Raw genomic sequence first — 18366 nt, 5'->3', positions numbered from 1 at the left:
GAAAAGCTATAACCAATTTGATTAAGATTAATTAACAACATATCAAAAACAAATTTAGTTGCAGTTAAATGATTACAAAACAAAACCCAATGTGGGTGAAGTTAATACATTACTAAGCTAAAACCAATTTGTTTAAGCGTGATGTCAAATCAAAAACCAATTTGGGTAAGGTTAACTGAACGCAAACCTTAAACCAAATGGGTTAACAGAACTTAACTCAAAAGCTAATTCCAATTAAATGGAGGTTAATTGACTAACATGTAGCTGATGTGCTGTTGTGATGGATCGTCAGCCCCCCAAAGCTTTATTGAACGCCTGCATGGCAGCATGGAGCGCTGCATCAAAGGGGAACATCCATCAGCCAGGGAATATAAGGGCCCTGAGGAAGAAAGAGAGATAGTTAGATCAATGGGCTGAAGCCAGTGGGACATGAAAATGTAAAATAGTGGGCAAGGCCCAAAAATCTGCTACAAAAAAAACACCAAAATGGAGCAAAAAGTGCAAAAGAAGAACACAGAGAATGCCAAAATGAACAGCAAGACCCAAAAGAGCAGCACAAAAAACATCAAAACAAAACATAATACAACACAAAACTCTGCAGAGAACAGGAATAGGGACATAAAGGCACAACAAAATGATGCAGGAAACTGCAAAATGGAAGAAAGCACCCAAGAGAACATCAAAATATTGGGCAAGGGCCTACAAAAGGATGCAGGGAACACTGAAAAGGAGGGCAAAGCCCGAGAGAACAAGAAAAGGAATGGCAAAATGGACTGCAAAGCCCAAAAGAATGATGCAATGGATGCCTAAATGGATGGCAAAGTCCAAAAGAATGATGCAATGGATGCCTAAATGGACAGCAAAGTCCAAAAGAATGATGCAATGGATGCCTAAATGGACGGCAAAGTCCAAAAGAATGATGCAATGGATGCCTAAATGGACGGCAAAGTCCAAAAGAATGATGCAATGGATGCCTAAATGGACGGCAAAGTCCAAAAGAATGATGCAAGATACACCAAAATGGAGGGCAAAGCCGAAGAGAACAACGCAAGGAACGCCAAAATGGAGGGCAAGAAAAACACTGCAAGAAACAACTGAGCAACAGCAAAGAGAAAACACAAAGACAACACAGTAGGACAAGCACAGACAGCCCATAGGACACCACAGAGTGCAAAAAATGAAGTCAAAAACACTAACCTCGCATCTCAGTACGTAACAAGTAAAAACCAATTGCTATGTGCTGCCCTTACCTGCTGGACTGAGAGTTACCATCACAAAGCTGGGTCCAAGCAATGCAGGTTTCTGTTCCTCGCTGCTCTCATCAGGAGCCGCACGTCTCTGTGCTCTGCTGGAACCTGTTGGACAAAAGAAGGCAATGAAGGCACTGGGATAGAATTAATGCTATTAGCAATATAATTAATGCTATTATGGATATAATTAATGCTACTTTTAAGTCTAAATTTGCAGTAAGTTTAACAATTGTATCCCACAATATGACCATAATTAAAGTAACTTTCACATAAAGCACTGAGCATCACTTTTATGACTGCATTTATCATAACAGACGCCTTTAGTATTGGGTAAATATTAGGTAAATTTCAGTTCCATTAACAAATACAGCTTACAGACTTTACCACTACAACCCGCATTAAGCCGGGGGAGCAGATCAAGATTAACACAAACAAAACTTCCCAGCAAATCCCAAAGACAAGCAGAACAACCACAGAAAGACACTGAAACAGAAAAGCAAAGCAAGCAGCCAAGGGTAAGACAAGGACAAAAGCAATAAGGAAAGCCAAGGGAAAGCCAAAGCAAAAGCAACAGCAAACAGACCATTATAGGGAACACCAAGAACAAAGGCCAAAGGGAAAACAGCGTGGAGAGCCAAGAGAACAACAAAGGGAACAATGAAACAGAGGGCAAGGCCCAAAAGAATGATGCATGGAACTGCAAGATAGAGCAAGGCCATAAAGAACACTGCAGGGAACATCAAGATGGAGAGCAAGGCCCAAAAGGGCACATACAACATCAAGATGTGGGGCAAGGCCTAAAAGAACACTGCATGGAAGTGCAAAACAGAGGGCAAGGCCCAAAACAGCACTGCTGAAACATCAAGATGGAGGGCAAGGGCCAAAAAAGACCATGTAAAACATCAAGATGGATGGCAAGGCCAAAGAGAACATCACGCAGAACATCAAGATGAGGACAAGGCCCAGAAGAACACTGCAAGGAACATCAAGATGGAGGGCAAAGCTGAAGAGAAAACTGCAGCAAACACCAAGATGGATGGCTAGGCCCAAAAGGGCACTACAAGAAACATCAAGATGGGGGGCAAGGCCCAAAAGGGCATTAAAGGAACATCAAGATGGGAGGCAAGGCCCAAAAGGGCACTACAAGAAACATCAAGATGGGGGGCAAGGCCCAATAGAACATTGCAAAGATGATCAAGATGGAGGGCAAAACAGCAGAGGAAACTGCTTGGAACTCCAACATGGAATGAAAGGCTGAAGGGAATGAAGCACCAAAATGAACAACAAGGCCCATAGAATGAACAGAACATAAAGTGAGAACAAAGGAAACACTGCAGGAAATGCTGGAGAAACAGCAGAGAACAGAGGAAATGAGAATGCAGAAGGATGAGAGCAGATATTATCATTATAATAATGGAACATTACCTTCAATCTCAGAATGGAACAGGTAAAAAGCAATTGATATGTGCTGCCCTTACCTGCTGGGCTGAGAGTTACCATCAGCAAAGCTGGGTCTGGAGCATTCCAGGCAATGCAGGTTTCTGTTCCTCACTGCTCTCATCAGTAGGATAGAATCCATGCTATTAGGGATGGAATAAATACTATTAGAAATAGAAGTAATGCTATTTCTAAGGTTAAAGGTGCAGTTACTTTAAAATGGTATTTTGCACTATGATTAGAATGAAAGGTACTTAAAAACAAAGGGTTCAATTTACAGATACTCTACAGAAAACTGCAATTATCACTAAATTTCCCATTAAGGCCATAAAGTTCCTGCAATTATCCCATAAAGTTCCCTTAAGGTCAAGATTACCATGAATGCTGCCTCCCAGCAAACCCCATAGAGCCAAAGGCAGCAGAACAAGCACAGAAAGCCCCAACAAATGGAAAGCAAAGCAAACACCAACAGTAAGGCAAGGGCAACAGTAATAAAACAGCCAAGGGAAAGCAACAGCAAGGAGAGTGGTATGAAACACCAAGAACAGAGGGCAAAGGGAAGGCGGAGTAGGAGGCCAAATGGAAACAGCAAAAGAACACTGCATGGAACAACAAAAAGGAGGGCACGGCCCAAGAGAACATGGCAGGGAACATCAAGATGGAGAACAAGGCCCAAAAGGGCATTAAAGGAACATCAAGATGGAGAACAAGGCCCAAAAGGGCATTAAAGGAACATCAAGATGGAGAACAAGGCCCAAAAGGGCACATACAACATCAAGGTTTAGGGCAAGGCCTAAAAGAACACTGCATGGAACTGCAAAACAGAGGGCAAGGCCCAAAACAGCACTGCTGAAACATCAAGATGGAGGGCAAGGGCCAAAAAAATGATCACGTAAAGCATCAAGATGGAGGGCAAGGCCCAAGGGAACATCATGCAGAACATCAAGATTAGGACAAGGCCCAGAAGAACACTGCAAGGAACATCAAGATGGAGGGCAAGGCCCAAAAGGGCACAACAAGAAACATCAAGATGGGGGGCAAGGCCCAAAAGGGCACTACAAGAAACATCAAGATGGGGGGCAAGGCCCAACAGGGCACTACAAGAAACATCAAGATGGGGGGCAAGGCCCAACAGGGCACTACAAGAAACATCAAGATGGGGGGCAAGGCCCAAAAGGGCACTACAAGAAACATCAAGATGGGGGGCAAGGCCCAAAAGGGCACTACAAGAAACATCAAGATGGGGGGCAAGGCCCAACAGGGCACTACAAGAAACATCAAGATGGGGGGCAAGGCCTAAAAGGGCACTACAAGAAACATCAAGATGGGGGGCAAGGCAGCAGAGGAAACTGCTTGGAACTCCAACATGGAATGAAAGGCTGAAGGGAATGAAGCACCAAAATGAACAACAAGGCCCATAGAATGAACAGAACATAAAGTGAGAACAAAGGAAACACTGCAGGAAATGCTGGAGAAACAGCAGAGAACAGAGGAAAAGAGAATGCAGAAGGATGAGAGCAGATATTATCATTATAATAATGGAACATTACCTTCAATTTCAGTATGGAACAGGTAAAAAGCAATTGTGTGTGCTGCCCTTACCTGCTGGGCTGAGAGTTACCATCAGCAAAGCTGGGTCCAGGCAATGCAGGTTTCTGTTCCTCACTGCTCTCATCAGGAGCCGCACGTCTCTGTGCTCTGCTGGAACCTGTTGGACACAACACAGCAATGAAGGCACTGCCCACATCTGCAGGGAGCTCATAGACACAGCACTCACCTTGGGTTTGGTAGGTAGGGATGTTGGAACCAACGGGGCCCCATGAGACCCCATTGGAACCAATAGGGCCCCACATAAGACCCCTTTGGACCTTATAAGGTCAACAACCCAGTGCAAGACCAACCAAGGTCCTGAAATCAAACAGTCTATGAGTCCAGATGAGATGCATTGCAGACTGAGAAGTGGTGACAATGGGGTGCAGTCCGGTGAGCAGAAACACGGCCAACATGGCACTCCTTTGTAGGAAGGTAGAAGGGATGAGCCCAGGAACCGCTGAGCCGTCGGTCCCACTGCTGTGCTGGGAATGACCACAAAGCAGATCCTCATAGAAGGACCCAGGGCTCATGGAAGGAAGGAGGTGATGATGGAGATCCTCATAGAAGGACACAGGGCTCATGGAAGCAGGAGGTGATGATGGAGATCCTCATAGAAGGACCCAGGGCTCATGGAGGCAGGAGGTGATGATGGAGATCCTCATAGAAGGACCCAGGGCTCATGGAAGGCAGGAGGTGATGATGGAGATCTCATAGAAGGACTCAGGGCTCATGGAAGGCAGGAGGTGACGATGGAGAACCAACACAGCCTCACCAAGGGCAAATGCTCCTTGACTGACCTCATAGACTTCTATGATGGCACTGATACATCAGCAGACGAAGGAAGAGCTGCTGATATCATCTACTTAGACTTCACCAAGGCCTCTGATGCAGGACCCCACACCATCCTCATGTCCAAGTGATGAAGACACCAAGTGGGCGGGAAGATGATGAGATGGATGAAGAACTGGCTGTAGAACCGAGTCCAGAGAGCAGCAGCCAATGGCTCCATGTCCAGGTGGAGATAGTGATGAACAACGCCCCATAGGAGCCAGCACTGGGGCTGACACTCTGCAATATATGAGCATAGAATCAAATGATGATCAGCACTGAGAACAAGAATGACCATCTCCATTCAACCCCCTGCTATGGGGACAGTCACCAACCACCACACCAAGGTCCCACAGCCTCAAACACCTCTAGGGATGGAGCATCCCAAAGTGACCCATAACACCCCCAAACCCTGCAATAAAGAAGGGATCGCTCACCCCATTGTGAAGGCTGAGCCCTCCATCCAAAGGAAGGAGGCTTTAGATACAGCTCCTTCTCATACCCATCCATAAGTAGATATAGCTCCTTCTCACCCCCATCCATAAGTGCTGTTAGGAGCAATCAAAAGGAGAAGATATCAGTCCAGTAATAAAGAAGAAATTCCTTACCCCATTGCAAAGCCAAAGACTCACCATTGACCCCAAAGGAAAGGATCTCCAAGCAGAGTCCCATCCCATATGGCATCCAGACCTCAAAAGCAGCAGGAAGGAGAATCCTCTCCCTCAATGCTCCCATAGGAGCACCGAGCTGGAACTGATGCTGCCCCCTGCCCTTCCCAGCCCTTAAATACCAGTCAAGGAGGGGAGGAGCCAGGCTCCAACCAATCACAGTCCACCCCTCAACGGCCCCCACCTGTGCCCATGGGGTGGGCCCCTCCCCTCAGCAGGTGCCCAATCAGGATGTTACATAACATCCCCATTCAAGAACAAAGACAAAAACAAAACAGTAACAGGTGAGTAATTATATTTATTTGTTCTTATAGGGGAGGGTTGTGGATAGAGGAGAAACAACAGCACAGTATATGGACACGGGGGTGCAGATCTCACTCTTGCAATGGGGTGACACTGTGGGCACTGCTCTAGGGTAGATGCTGGGGAGACATTGGAACGATGGGGGGTCATGGGGACGATGATAATTATTATATAATCAGGGTGATATAATAGAAATGCTTAGTCATGGTTGGAAGCCATGATGGGGCGGGGACACAGCAGTACAGCCCAAGTGCAGGCAATGCACCTGATTGGCTGCAGGGCTGGCTCCGCCCCCTCCTGGTGCTCATATAAGGGCTGTCACCGTGGGGCAGCAGGTATTTGCTGGAGCTCCTCGCTGAGGTCACATCTACCCACATGAAGAAGCTCTTCTGCTCTGTTGCTGCCTTGGACCAAGAGCTGCTGGATGGAGCTGCAGGACTTGGCTTCTCCGCCATCACGTTGCTCGGCCTAGAACAGCACTACAGGAGGTAAGTTCTGGCTCTGATACTTGAATAATGCTGAGCTGATGGGGGGCAGAGATGTTTGGGGGGGGATGTTGAGGTGTCTGGGGGGGGACATGGAGCTCATGTTTGAAAATGAAGCTGTATGTAGATGTGGAGGTATCAATAGATTTACACAAGGAACCATGTTGGAATGTGACGATGAGTAGATGAGGTTTTCTTCCGCTTTAACCCTGCTTTTCTTGGTTTTCTTCCGCTCTAACCCTGCTTTTCTTGGTTTTCTTCTGCTCTAACCCTGTTTTTCTTAGTTTTCTTCCGTTCTTACCCGGCTTTTCTTGGTTTTCTTCCGCTCTAAGCCTGTTTTTCTTGGTTTTCTTCCTTTCTAACCCTCCTTTTCTTGGTTTTCTTCCGCTCTAACCCTACTTTTCTTGGTTTTGTTCCATTCTAACCCGGCTTTTCTTGGTTTTCTTCTCCTCTAACTCTCTTTTTCTTGTTTTTTTTCGGCTCTAACCCTGTTTTTCTTGGTTTTCTTCCGCTCTAACCCTGTTTTTCTTGGTTTTCTTCGGCTCTAACCCTGCTTTTCTTGGTTTTCTTCCGTTCTAACCCGGCTTTTTTTGGTTTTCTTCTGCTCTAACCCTGTTTTTCTTGTTTTTTTTCGGCTCTATCCCTGTTTTTCTTGGTTTTCTTCCATTCTAACCCGGCTTTTCTTGGTATTCTTCCGTTCTCACCCGGCTTTACTTGGTTTTCTTCTGTTCTAACCCTGTTTTTCTTGGTTTTTTTCGGCTTTAAGCCTGCTTTTCTTGGTTTTCTTCTGCTGTAACCCTGCTTTTCTTGGTTTTCTTCCGTTCTAACCCTGCTTTTCTTGGTTTTCTTCCGCTCTAACCCTGCTTCTCTTGGTTTTCTTCCGCTCTAACCCTGCTTTTCTTGGTTTTCTTCTGCTCTAACCCTGTTTTTCTTGGTTTTCTTCCGTTCTTACCCGTCTTTTCTTGGTTTTCTTCAGCTCTAACCCTGTTTTTCTTGGTTTTTTTCGGCTCTAACCCTGCTTTTCTTGGTTTTCTTCCGTTCTAACCCGGCTTTTCTTGGTTTTCTTCTGCTCTAACCCTGTTTTTCTTGTTTTTTTTCGGCTCTAACATTGTTTTTCTTGGTTTTCATCCGTTCTAACCCGGCTTTTCTTGGTTTCCTTCTGCTCTAACCCTGTTTTTCTTGGTTTTTTACGGCTCTAACCCTGTTTTTCTTGGTTTTCTTCCGTTCTAACCCGGCTTTTCTTGGTTTTCTTCTGTTCTAACCCGGCTTTTCTTGGTTTTCTTCTGTTCTAAACCTGTTTTTCTTGGTTTTCTTCCATTCTAACCCGGCTTTTCTTGGTTTTCTTCGGCTCTAACCCTGTTTTTCTTGCTTTTTTTCGGCTCTAACCCTGTTTTTCTTGGTTTTCTTCCGTTCTAACCCGGCTTTTCCTGGTTTTCTTCCGTTCTAACCCGGCTTTTCTTGGTTTTCTTCTGCTCTAAGTCTGTTTTTCTTGGTTTTTTTCGGCTCCAACCCTGTCTTTCTTGGTTTTCTTCCGTTCTAACCCTGCTTTTCTTGGTTTTCTTCCGTTCTAACCCTGCTTTTCTTGGGTTTCTTCCGCTCTAACCCTGTTTTTCTTGTTTTTCTTCCGTTCTAACCCGGCTTTTCCTGGTTTTCTTCCGTTCTAACCCGGCTTTTCTTGGTTTTCTTCTGCTCTAACCCTGTTTTTCTTGGTTTTTTTTCGGCTCTAACCCTGTTTTTCTTGGTTTTCTTCCATTCTAACCCGGCTTCTCTTGGTTTTCTTCTCTTCTAACCCTGTTTTTCTTGGATTTTTTCGGCTCTAACCCTGTTTTTCTAGGTTTTCTTCCGTTCTAACCCGGCTTTTCTTGGTTTTTTTCTGCTCTAAGTCTGTTTTTCTTGGATTTTTCGGCTCCAACCCTGTCTTTCTTGGTTTTCTTCCGTTCTAACCCTGCTTTTCTTGGTTTTTCTTCCGTTCTAAACCTGTTTTTCTTGGTTTTCTTCCGCTCTAACCCTGCTTTTCTTGGTTTTCTTCCGCTCTAACCCTGCTTTTCTTGGTCTTCTTCTGCTCTAACCCTGTTTTTCTTGGTTTTCTTCCGTTCTTACCCGGCTTTTCTTGGTTTTCTTCTGCTCTAACCCTGTTTTTCTTGGTTTTTTTCGGCTCTAACCCGGCTTTACTTGGTTTTCTTCTGCTCTAAGCCTGTTTTTCTTGGTTTTCTTTCGCTCTAACCCGGCTTTTCTTGGTTTTCTTCCGCTCTAACCCGGCTTTTCTTGGTTTTCTTCTGCTCTAACCCTGTTTTTCTTGGTTTTCTTCCGTTCTTGCCCGTTTTTTCTTGGTTTTCTTCTGCTCTAACCCTGTTTTTCTTGGTTTTTTTCAGCTCTAAGCCTGTTTTTCTTGTTTTTTTTCGTTCTAACCCAGCTTTTCTTGGTTTTCTTCCGTTCTAACCCGGCTTTTCTTGGTTTTCTTCTGCTCTAACCCTGTTTTTCTTGGTTTTTTTCGGCTTTAAGCCTGTTTTTCTTGGGTTTTTTCATTCTAACCCGGCTTTTCTTGGTTTTCTTCCGTTCTAACCCTGCTTTTCTTGGATTTCTTCCGCTCTAACCCTGCTTTTCTTGGTTTTCTTCCACTCTAACCCTGTTTTTCTTGTTTTTTTTCGGCTCTAACCCTGCTTTTCTTGGTTTTCATCCGCTCTAACCCTGTTTTTCTTGGTTTCTTCGGCTGTAACCCTGCTTTTCTTGGTTTTCCTCCGTTCTAACCCGGCTTTTCTTGGTTTTCTTCTGCTCTAACCCTGTTTTTCTTGTTTTTTTTCGGCTCTAACCTTGTTTTTCTTGGTATTCTTCCGTTCTGACCCGGCTTTTCTTGGTTTTCTTCTGCTCTAACCCTGTTTTTCTTGTTTTCTTTCGGCTGTAACTCTGTTTTTCTTGGTTTTCTTCCGTTCTAACCCGGCCTTTCCTGGTTTTCTTCCGTTCTAACCCGGCTTTTCTTGGTTTTCTTCTGTTCTATCCCTGTTTTTCTTGGTTTTTTTCGGCTTTAAGCCTGCTTTTCTTGGTTTTCTTCCACTCTAACCCTGCTTTTCTTGGTTTTCTTCCGCTCTAACCCTGTTTTTCTTGGTTTTCTTTTGTTCTTGCCCGTCTTTTCTTGGTTTTCTTCTGCTCTAACCCTGTTTTTCTTGGTTTTTTTTCAGCTCTAAGCCAGTTTTTCTTGTTTTTTTTCGTTGTAACCCGGCTTTTCTTGGTTTTCTTTCGTTCTAACCCGGCTTTTCTTGGTTTTCTTCTGCTCTAACCCTGTTTTTCTTGGGTTTTTTCGGCTTTAAGCCTGCTTTTCTTGGTTTTCTTCCGCTCTAACCCTGCTTTTCGTGGTTTTCTTCCGTTCTAACCCTGCTTTTCTTGGTTTTCTTCGGCTCTAACCCTGTTTTTCTTGGTTTTCTTCCGCTCTAACCCTGTTTTTCTTGTTTTTTTTCGGCTCTAACCCTGCTTTTCTTGGTTTTCTTCCGCTCTAACCCTGTTTTTCTTGGTTTTCTTCGGCTGTAACCCTGCTTTTCCTGGGTTTCTTCCGCTCTAACCCTGCTTTTCTTGGTTTTCTTCGGCACTAACCCCTTTTTTCTTGGTTTTCTTCCGTTCTAACCCTGTTTTTCTTGGTTTTTTTCGGCTCAAACCCTGTTTTTCTTGGTTTTCTTCGGCTCAAACCCTGTTTTTCTTGGTTTTCTTTTGTTCTAACCACGCTTTTCTTGGTTTTTTTTGGCTCTAACCCTGTTTTTCTTGGTTTTCTTCCGTTCTAACCCGGCTTTTCTTGGTTTTCTTCTGTTCTAACCCTGTTTTTCTTGGTTTTTTTCGGCTTTAAGCCTGCTTTTCTTGGTTTTCTTCCGCTCTAACCCTGCTTTTCTTGGTTTTCTTCCGCTCTAACCCTGCTTTTCTTGGTTTTCTTCAGCTCTAACCCTGCTTTTCTTGGTTTTCTTCCGCTCTAACCCTGCTTTTCTTGGTTTTCTTCCGTTCTTACCCGGCTTGTCTTGGTTTTCTTCTGCTGTAACCCTGTTTTTCTTGGTTTTTTTCAGCGCTAACCCTGTTTTTCTTGATTTTCTTCTACTCGAACCCTGCTTTTCTTGGTTTTCTTCAGTTCTAACCTTGCTTTTCTTGGTTTTCTTCAGTTCTAACCCTGCTTTTCTTGGTTTTCTTCCGTTCTAACCCGGCTTTTCTTTGTTTTCTTCCGCTCTAAGCCTGTTTTTCTTGGTTTTCTTCCGGTCTTACCCTGGTTTTCTTGTTTTTTTTCGGCTCTAACCCTGTTTTTCTTGCGTTTTTTCAGCTCGAACCCTGTTTTTCTTGTTTTATTTCGGCTCTTACCTTGCTTCACTTGGTTTTCTTCGGCTCTAACCCTGTTTTTCTTGGTTTTCTTCCATTATAACCCTGTTTTTCTTGGTTTTCTTCAGTTCTCACCCGGCTTTTCTTGGTTTTCTTCTGTTCTAACCCTGTTTTTCTTGTTTTTTTTCAGCTTTAAGCCTGCTTTTCTTGGTTTTCTTCTGCTGTAACCCTGCTTTTCTTGGTTTTCTTCCGTTCTAACCCTGCTTTTCTTGGTTTTCTTCCGCTCTAACCCGGCTTCTCTTGGTTTTCTTCCGCTCTAACCCTGCTTTTCTTGGTTTTCTTCTGCTCTAACCCTGTTTTTCTTGGTTTTCTTCTATTCTTACCCTGCTTTTCTTGGTTTTCTTCTGCTCTAACCCTGTTTTTCTTGGTTTTTTTCGGCTCTAACCCTGCTTTTCTTGGTTTTCTTTTGATCTAACCCGGCTTTTCTTGGTTTTCTTCTGCTCTAAGCCTGTTTTTCTTGTTTTTTTTCGGCTCTAACCCTGTTTTTCTTGGTTTTCTTCATTTCTAACCCGTCTTTTCTTGGTTTTCTTCTGCTCTAACCCTGTTTTTCTTGTTTTTTTTCGGCTCTAACCCTGCTTTACTTGGTTTTCTTCCGTTCTAACCCGGCTTTTTTTGGTTTTGTTCTGCTCTAACCCTGTTTTTCTTGTTTTTTTTCAGCTCTAACCCTGTTTTTCTTGGTTTTCTTCCGTTCTAACCCTGTTTTTCTTGGTTTTCTTCCGTTCTCACCCGGCTTTTCTTGGTTTTCTTCTGTTCTAACCCTGTTTTTCTTGGTTTTTTTCGGCTTTAAGCCTGCTTTTCTTGGTTTTCTCCTGCTGTAACCCTGCTTTTCTTGTTTTTCTTCCGTTCTAACCCTGCTTTTCTTGGTTTTCTTCCGCTCTAACCCGGCTTCTCTTGGTTTTCTTCCGCTCTAACCCTGCTTTTCTTGGTTTTCTTCTGCTCTAACCCTGTTTTTCTTGGTTTTCTTCCATTCTTACCCGGCTTTTCTTGGTTTTCTTCTGCTCTAACCCTGTTTTTCTTGTTTTTTTTCGGCTCTAACCCTGCTTTTCCTGGTTTTCTTCCGTTCTAACCCGGCTTTTCTTGGTTTTCTTCTGCTCTAAGCCTGTTTTTCTTGTTTTTTTTCGACTCTAACCCTGTTTTTCTCGGTTTTCTTCCATTCTAACCCTGCTTTTCTTGGTTTTCTTCCGCTCTAACCCTGCTTTTCTTGGTTTTCTTCCGCTCTAACCCGGCTTTTCTTGGTTTTCTTCTGCTCTAACCCTGTTTTTCTTGGTTTTCTTTTGTTCTTGCCCGTCTTTTCTTGGTTTTCTTCTGCTCTAACCCTGTTTTTCTTGGTTTTTTTTCAGCTCTAAGCCTGTTTTTCTTGTTTTTTTTCGTTGTAACCCGGCTTTTCTTGGTTTTCTTTCGTTCTAACCCGGCTTTTCTTGGTTTTCTTCTGCTCTAACCCTGTTTTTCTTGGTTTTTTTCGGCTTTAAGCCTGCTTTTCTTGGTTTTCTTCCGCTCTAACCCTGCTTTTCTTGGTTTTCTTCCGTTCTAACCCTGCTTTTCTTGGATTTCTTCCGCTCTAACCCTGCTTTTCTTGGTTTTCTTCCGCTCTAACCCTGTTTTTCTTGTTTTTTTTCGGCTCTAACCCTGCTTTTCTTGGTTTTCTTCCGCTCTAACCCTGTTTTTCTTGGTTTTCTTCGGCTGTAACCCTGCTTTTCCTGGGTTTCTTCCGCTCTAACCCTGCTTTTCTTGGTTTTCTTCGGCACTAACCCCTTTTTTCTTGGTTTTCTTCCGTTCTAACCCTGTTTTTCTTGGTTTTTTTCGGCTCAAACCCTGTTTTTCTTGGTTTTCTTCGGCTCAAACCCTGTTTTTCTTGGTTTTCTTTTGTTCTAACCACGCTTTTCTTGGTTTTTTTTGGCTCTAACCCTGTTTTTCTTGGTTTTCTTCCGTTCTAACCCGGCTTTTCTTGGTTTTCTTCTGTTCTAACCCTGTTTTTCTTGGTTTTTTTCGGCTTTAAGCCTGCTTTTCTTGGTTTTCTTCAGCTCTAACCCTGCTTTTCTTGGTTTTCTTCCGTTCTTACCCGGCTTGTCTTGGTTTTCTTCTGCTGTAACCCTGTTTTTCTTGGTTTTTTTCAGCGCTAACCCTGTTTTTCTTGATTTTCTTCCGTTCTAACCCTGCTTTTCTTGGTTTTCTTCAGTTCTAACCTTGCTTTTCTTGGTTTTCTTCAGTTCTAACCCTGCTTTTCTTGGTTTTCTTCCGTTCTAACCCGGCTTTTCTTTGTTTTCTTCCGCTCTAAGCCTGTTTTTCTTGGTTTTCTTCCGGTCTTACCCTGGTTTTCTTGTTTTTTTTCGGCTCTAACCCTGTTTTTCTTGCGTTTTTTCAGCTCGAACCCTGTTTTTCTTGTTTTATTTCGGCTCTTACCTTGCTTCTCTTGGTTTTCTTCGGCTCTAACCCTGTTTTTCTTGGTTTTCTTCCGCTCTAACCCTGCTTTTCTTGGTTTTCTTCCGTTCTAACCTGGCTTTTCTTGGTTTTTTTCGGCTCTAACGCTGTTTTTCTTGGATTTTTCCGCTCTAACCCTGCTTTTCTTGGTTTTATTCCGCTCTAACCATGTTTTTCTTGGTTTTCTTCCGTTCTAACCCGACTTTTCTTGGTTTTCTTCCGCTCTAACCCTGTTTTTCTTGGTTTTCTTCGGCTCTAACCCTGTTTTTCTTGTTTTTTTTCGGCTCTAACCCTGTTTTTCTTAGTTTTTTTTGGCTCTAACCCCGTTTTTCTTGGTTTTCTTCCGCTCTAACCATGTTTTTCTTGGTTTTCTTTGGCTCTAACCCCGTTTTTCTTGGTTTTCTTCCGTTCTAACCCAGCTTTTCTTGGTTTTCTTCGGCTCTAACCCTGTTTATCTTGGTTTCATTCCGCTCTAACCCTATTTTTCTTGGTTTTCTTCGGCTCTAACCCTGTTTTTCTTGTTTTTTTTCGGCTCTAACCCCGTTTTTCTTGGTTTTCTTCCGCTCTAACCATGTTTTTCTTGGTTTTCTTCGGCTCTAACCCTGTTTTAATTAGTTTTCTTCCGTTCTTACCCGGCTTTTCTTGGTTTTCTTCCGCTCTAAGCCTGTTTTTCTTGGTTTTCTTCCTTTCTAACCCTCCTTTTCTTGGTTTTGTTCCATTCTAACCCGGCTTTTCTTGGTTTTCTTCTCCTCTAACTCTCTTTTTCTTGTTTTTTTTCGGCTCTAACCCTGTTTTTCTTGGTTTTCTTCCGCTCTAACCCTGTTTTTCTTGGTTTTCTTCCGTTCTAACCCGGCTTTTTTTGGTTTTCTTCTGCTCTAACCCTGTTTTTCTTGTTTTTTTTCGGCTCTATCCCTGTTTTTCTTGGTTTTCTTCCATTCTAACCCGGCTTTTCTTGGTATTCTTCCGTTCTCACCCGGCTTTACTTGGTTTTCTTCTGTTCTAACCCTGTTTTTCTTGGTTTTTTTCGGCTTTAAGCCTGCTTTTCTTGGTTTTCTTCTGCTGTAACCCTGCTTTTCTTGGTTTTCTTCCGTTCTAACCCTGCTTTTCTTGGTTTTCTTCCGCTCTAACCCTGCTTCTCTTGGTTTTCTTCCGCTCTAACCCTGTTTTTCTTGGTTTTCTTCGGCTCTAACCCTGCTTTACTTGGTTTTCTTCCGTTCTAACCCGGCTTTTCTTGGTTTTCTTCTGCTCTAACCCTGTTTTTCTTGGTTTTTTTCGGCTCTAACATTGTTTTTCTTGGTTTTCATCCGTTCTAACCCGGCTTTTCTTGGTTTCCTTCTGCTCTAACCCTGTTTTTCTTGGTTTTTTACGGCTCTAACCCTGTTTTTCTTGGTTTTCTTCCGTTCTAACCCGGCTTTTCTTGGTTTTCTTCTGTTCTAACCCGGCTTTTCTTGGTTTTCTTCTGTTCTAAACCTGTTTTTCTTGGTTTTCTTCCATTCTAACCCGGCTTTTCTTGGTTTTCTTCTGCTCTAACCCTGTTTTTCTTGTTTTTTTTCGGCTCTAACCCTGTTTTTCTTGGTTTTCTTCCGTTCTAACCCGGCTTTTCCTGGTTTTCTTTCGTTCTAACCCGGCTTTTCTTGGTTTTCTTCTGCTCTAACCCTGTTTTTCTTGGTTTTTTTCGGCTTTAAGCCTGCTTTTCTTGGTTTTCTTCTGCTCTAACCCTGCTTTTCTTGGTTTTCTTCCGTTCTAACCCTGCTTTTCTTGGATTTCTTCCGCTCTAACCCTGCTTTTCTTGGTTTTCTTCCGCTCTAACCCTGTTTTTCTTGTTTTTTTTCGGCTCTAACCCTGCTTTTCTTGGTTTTCTTCCGCTCTAACCCTGTTTTTCTTGGTTTTCTTCGGCTGTAACCCTGCTTTTCCTGGGTTTCTTCCGCTCTAACCCTGCTTTTCTTGGTTTTCTTCGGCACTAACCCCTTTTTTCTTGGTTTTCTTCCGTTCTAACCCTGTTTTTCTTGGTTTTTTTCGGCTCAAACCCTGTTTTTCTTGGTTTTCTTCGGCTCAAACCCTGTTTTTCTTGGTTTTCTTTTGTTCTAACCACGCTTTTCTTGGTTTTTTTTGGCTCTAACCCTGTTTTTCTTGGTTTTCTTCCGTTCTAACCCGGCTTTTCTTGGTTTTCTTCTGTTCTAACCCTGTTTTTCTTGGTTTTTTTCGGCTTTAAGCCTGCTTTTCTTGGTTTTCTTCCGCTCTAACCCTGCTTTTCTTGGTTTTCTTCCGCTCTAACCCTGCTTTTCTTGGTTTTCTTCAGCTCTAACCCTGCTTTTCTTGGTTTTCTTCCGCTCTAACCCTGCTTTTCTTGGTTTTCTTCCGTTCTTACCCGGCTTGTCTTGGTTTTCTTCTGCTGTAACCCTGTTTTTCTTGGTTTTTTTCAGCGCTAACCCTGTTTTTCTTGATTTTCTTCTACTCGAACCCTGCTTTTCTTGGTTTTCTTCAGTTCTAACCTTGCTTTTCTTGGTTTTCTTCAGTTCTAACCCTGCTTTTCTTGGTTTTCTTCCGTTCTAACCCGGCTTTTCTTTGTTTTCTTCCGCTCTAAGCCTGTTTTTCTTGGTTTTCTTCCGGTCTTACCCTGGTTTTCTTGTTTTTTTTCGGCTCTAACCCTGTTTTTCTTGCGTTTTTTCAGCTCGAACCCTGTTTTTCTTGTTTTATTTCGGCTCTTACCTTGCTTCTCTTGGTTTTCTTCGGCTCTAACCCTGTTTTTCTTGGTTTTCTTCCGCTCTAACCCTGCTTTTCTTGGTTTTCTTCCGTTCTAACCTGGCTTTTCTTGGTTTTTTTCGGCTCTAACGCTGTTTTTCTTGGATTTTTCCGCTCTAACCCTGCTTTTCTTGGTTTTATTCCGCTCTAACCATGTTTTTCTTGGTTTTCTTCCGTTCTAACCCGACTTTTCTTGGTTTTCTTCCGCTCTAACCCTGTTTTTCTTGGTTTTCTTCGGCTCTAACCCTGTTTTTCTTGTTTTTTTTCGGCTCTAACCCTGTTTTTCTTAGTTTTTTTTGGCTCTAACCCCGTTTTTCTTGGTTTTCTTCCGCTCTAACCATGTTTTTCTTGGTTTTCTTTGGCTCTAACCCCGTTTTTCTTGGTTTTCTTCCGTTCTAACCCAGCTTTTCTTGGTTTTCTTCGGCTCTAACCCTGTTTATCTTGGTTTTATTCCGCTCTAACCCTGTTTTTCTTGGTTTTCTTCGGCTCTAACCCTGTTTTTCTTGTTTTTTTTCGGCTCTAACCCCGTTTTTCTTGGTTTTCTTCCACTCTAACCATGTTTTTCTTGGTTTTCTTCGGCTCTAACCCTGTTTTAATTAGTTTTCTTCCGTTCTTACCCGGCTATTCTTGGTTTTCTTCCGCTCTAAGCCTGTTTTTCTTGGTTTTCTTCCTTTCTAACCCTCCTTTTCTTGGTTTTGTTCCATTCTAACCCGGCTTTTCTTGGTTTTCTTCTCCTCTAACTCTCTTTTTCTTGTTTTTTTTCGGCTCTAACCCTGTTTTTCTTGGTTTTCTTCCGCTCTAACCCTGTTTTTCTTGGTTTTCTTCCGTTCTAACCCGGCTTTTTTTGGTTTTCTTCTGCTCTAACCCTGTTTTTCTTGTTTTTTTTCGGCTCTATCCCTGTTTTTCTTGGTTTTCTTCCATTCTAACCCGGCTTTTCTTGGTATTCTTCCGTTCTCACCCGGCTTTACTTGGTTTTCTTCTGTTCTAACCCTGTTTTTCTTGGTTTTTTTCGGCTTTAAGCCTGCTTTTCTTGGTTTTCTTCTGCTGTAACCCTGCTTTTCTTGGTTTTCTTCCGTTCTAACCCTGCTTTTCTTGGTTTTCTTCCGCTCTAACCCTGCTTCTCTTGGTTTTCTTCCGCTCTAACCCTGCTTTTCTTGGTTTTCTTCGGCTCTAACCCTGCTTTACTTGGTTTTCTTCCGTTCTAACCCGGCTTTTCTTGGTTTTCTTCTGCTCTAACCCTGTTTTTCTTGGTTTTTTCCGGCTCTAACATTGTTTTTCTTGGTTTTCATCCGTTCTAACCCGGCTTTTCTTGGTTTCCTTCTGCTCTAACCCTGTTTTTCTTGGTTTTTTACGGCTCTAACCCTGTTTTTCTTGGTTTTCTTCCGTTCTAACCCGGCTTTTCTTGGTTTTCTTCTGTTCTAACCCGGCTTTTCTTGGTTTTCTTCTGTTCTAAACCTGTTTTTCTTGGTTTTCTTCCATTCTAACCCGGCTTTTCTTGGTTTTCTTCTGCTCTAACCCTGTTTTTCTTGGTTTTTTTCGGCTCTAACCCTGTTTTTCTTGGTTTTCTTCCGTTCTAACCCGGCTTTTCCTGGTTTTCTTCCGTTCTAACCCGGCTTTTCTTGGTTTTCTTCTGCTCTAAGTCTGTTTTTCATGGTTTTTTTCGGCTCCAACCCTGTCTTTCTTGGTTTTCTTCCGTTCTAATCCTGCTTTTCTTGGTTTTCTTCCGTTCTAACCCTGCTTTTCTTGGTTTTCTTCCGCTCTAACCCTGTTTTTCTTGTTTTTCTTCAGCTCTAACCCTGTTTTTCTTGGTTTTCTTCCGTTCTAACCCGGCTTTTCTTGGTTTTCTTCTGCTCTAACCCTGTTTTTCTTGTTTTTTTTCGGCTCTAACCCTGTTTTTCTTGGTTTTCTTCCATTCTAACCCGGCTTCTCTTGGTTTTCTTCTGTTCTAACCCTGTTTTTCTTGGATTTTTTCGGCTCTAACCCTGTTTTTCTAGGTTTTGTTCCGTTCTAACCCGGCTTTTCTTGGTTTTTTTCTGCTCTAAGTCTGTTTTTCTTGGATTTTTCGGCTCCAACCCTGTCTTTCTTGGTTTTCTCCCGTTCTAACCCTGCTTTTCTTGGTTTTTCTTCCGTTCTAAACCTGTTTTTCTTGGTTTTCTTCCGCTCTAACCCTGCTTTTCTTGGTTTTCTTCCGCTCTAACCCTGCTTTTCTTGGTTTTCTTCTGCTCTAACCCTGTTTTTCTTGGTTTTCTTCCGTTCTTACCCGGCTTTTCTTGGTTTTCTTCTGCTCTAACCCTG

At 42.9% G+C, this 18366-nt stretch overlaps 1 long non-coding RNA gene across 2 annotated transcripts; it reads right to left on the bottom strand.

The window, feature by feature from the left end:
• Positions 1-270: 270 nt before the first annotated feature.
• LOC146752266 (uncharacterized) lies at positions 271-4584 on the bottom strand. 2 transcript variants are annotated; one of them, XR_014940757.1, is made up of 3 exons: positions 4290-4552; positions 2729-2830; positions 271-379 (listed from the first exon to the last, which is right to left on the bottom strand). It is a non-coding gene; the product is annotated as an uncharacterized LOC146752266 (long non-coding RNA). The 2 variants fall into 2 exon arrangements; XR_014940756.1 differs by lacking the exon at positions 2729-2830 and having other exon boundaries at positions 4290-4584.
• Positions 4585-18366: the final 13782 nt, after the last annotated feature.

This window comes from Coturnix japonica, unplaced genomic scaffold (assembly GCF_054131305.1).
Source record: "Coturnix japonica strain WE unplaced genomic scaffold, WE-NBRP24 Scf049, whole genome shotgun sequence".
Lineage (NCBI taxonomy): Eukaryota > Metazoa > Chordata > Aves > Galliformes > Phasianidae > Coturnix > Coturnix japonica.
Note: the sequence above shows the minus strand (reverse complement) of the source record. Positions and strands in the feature narration are given on the sequence as shown.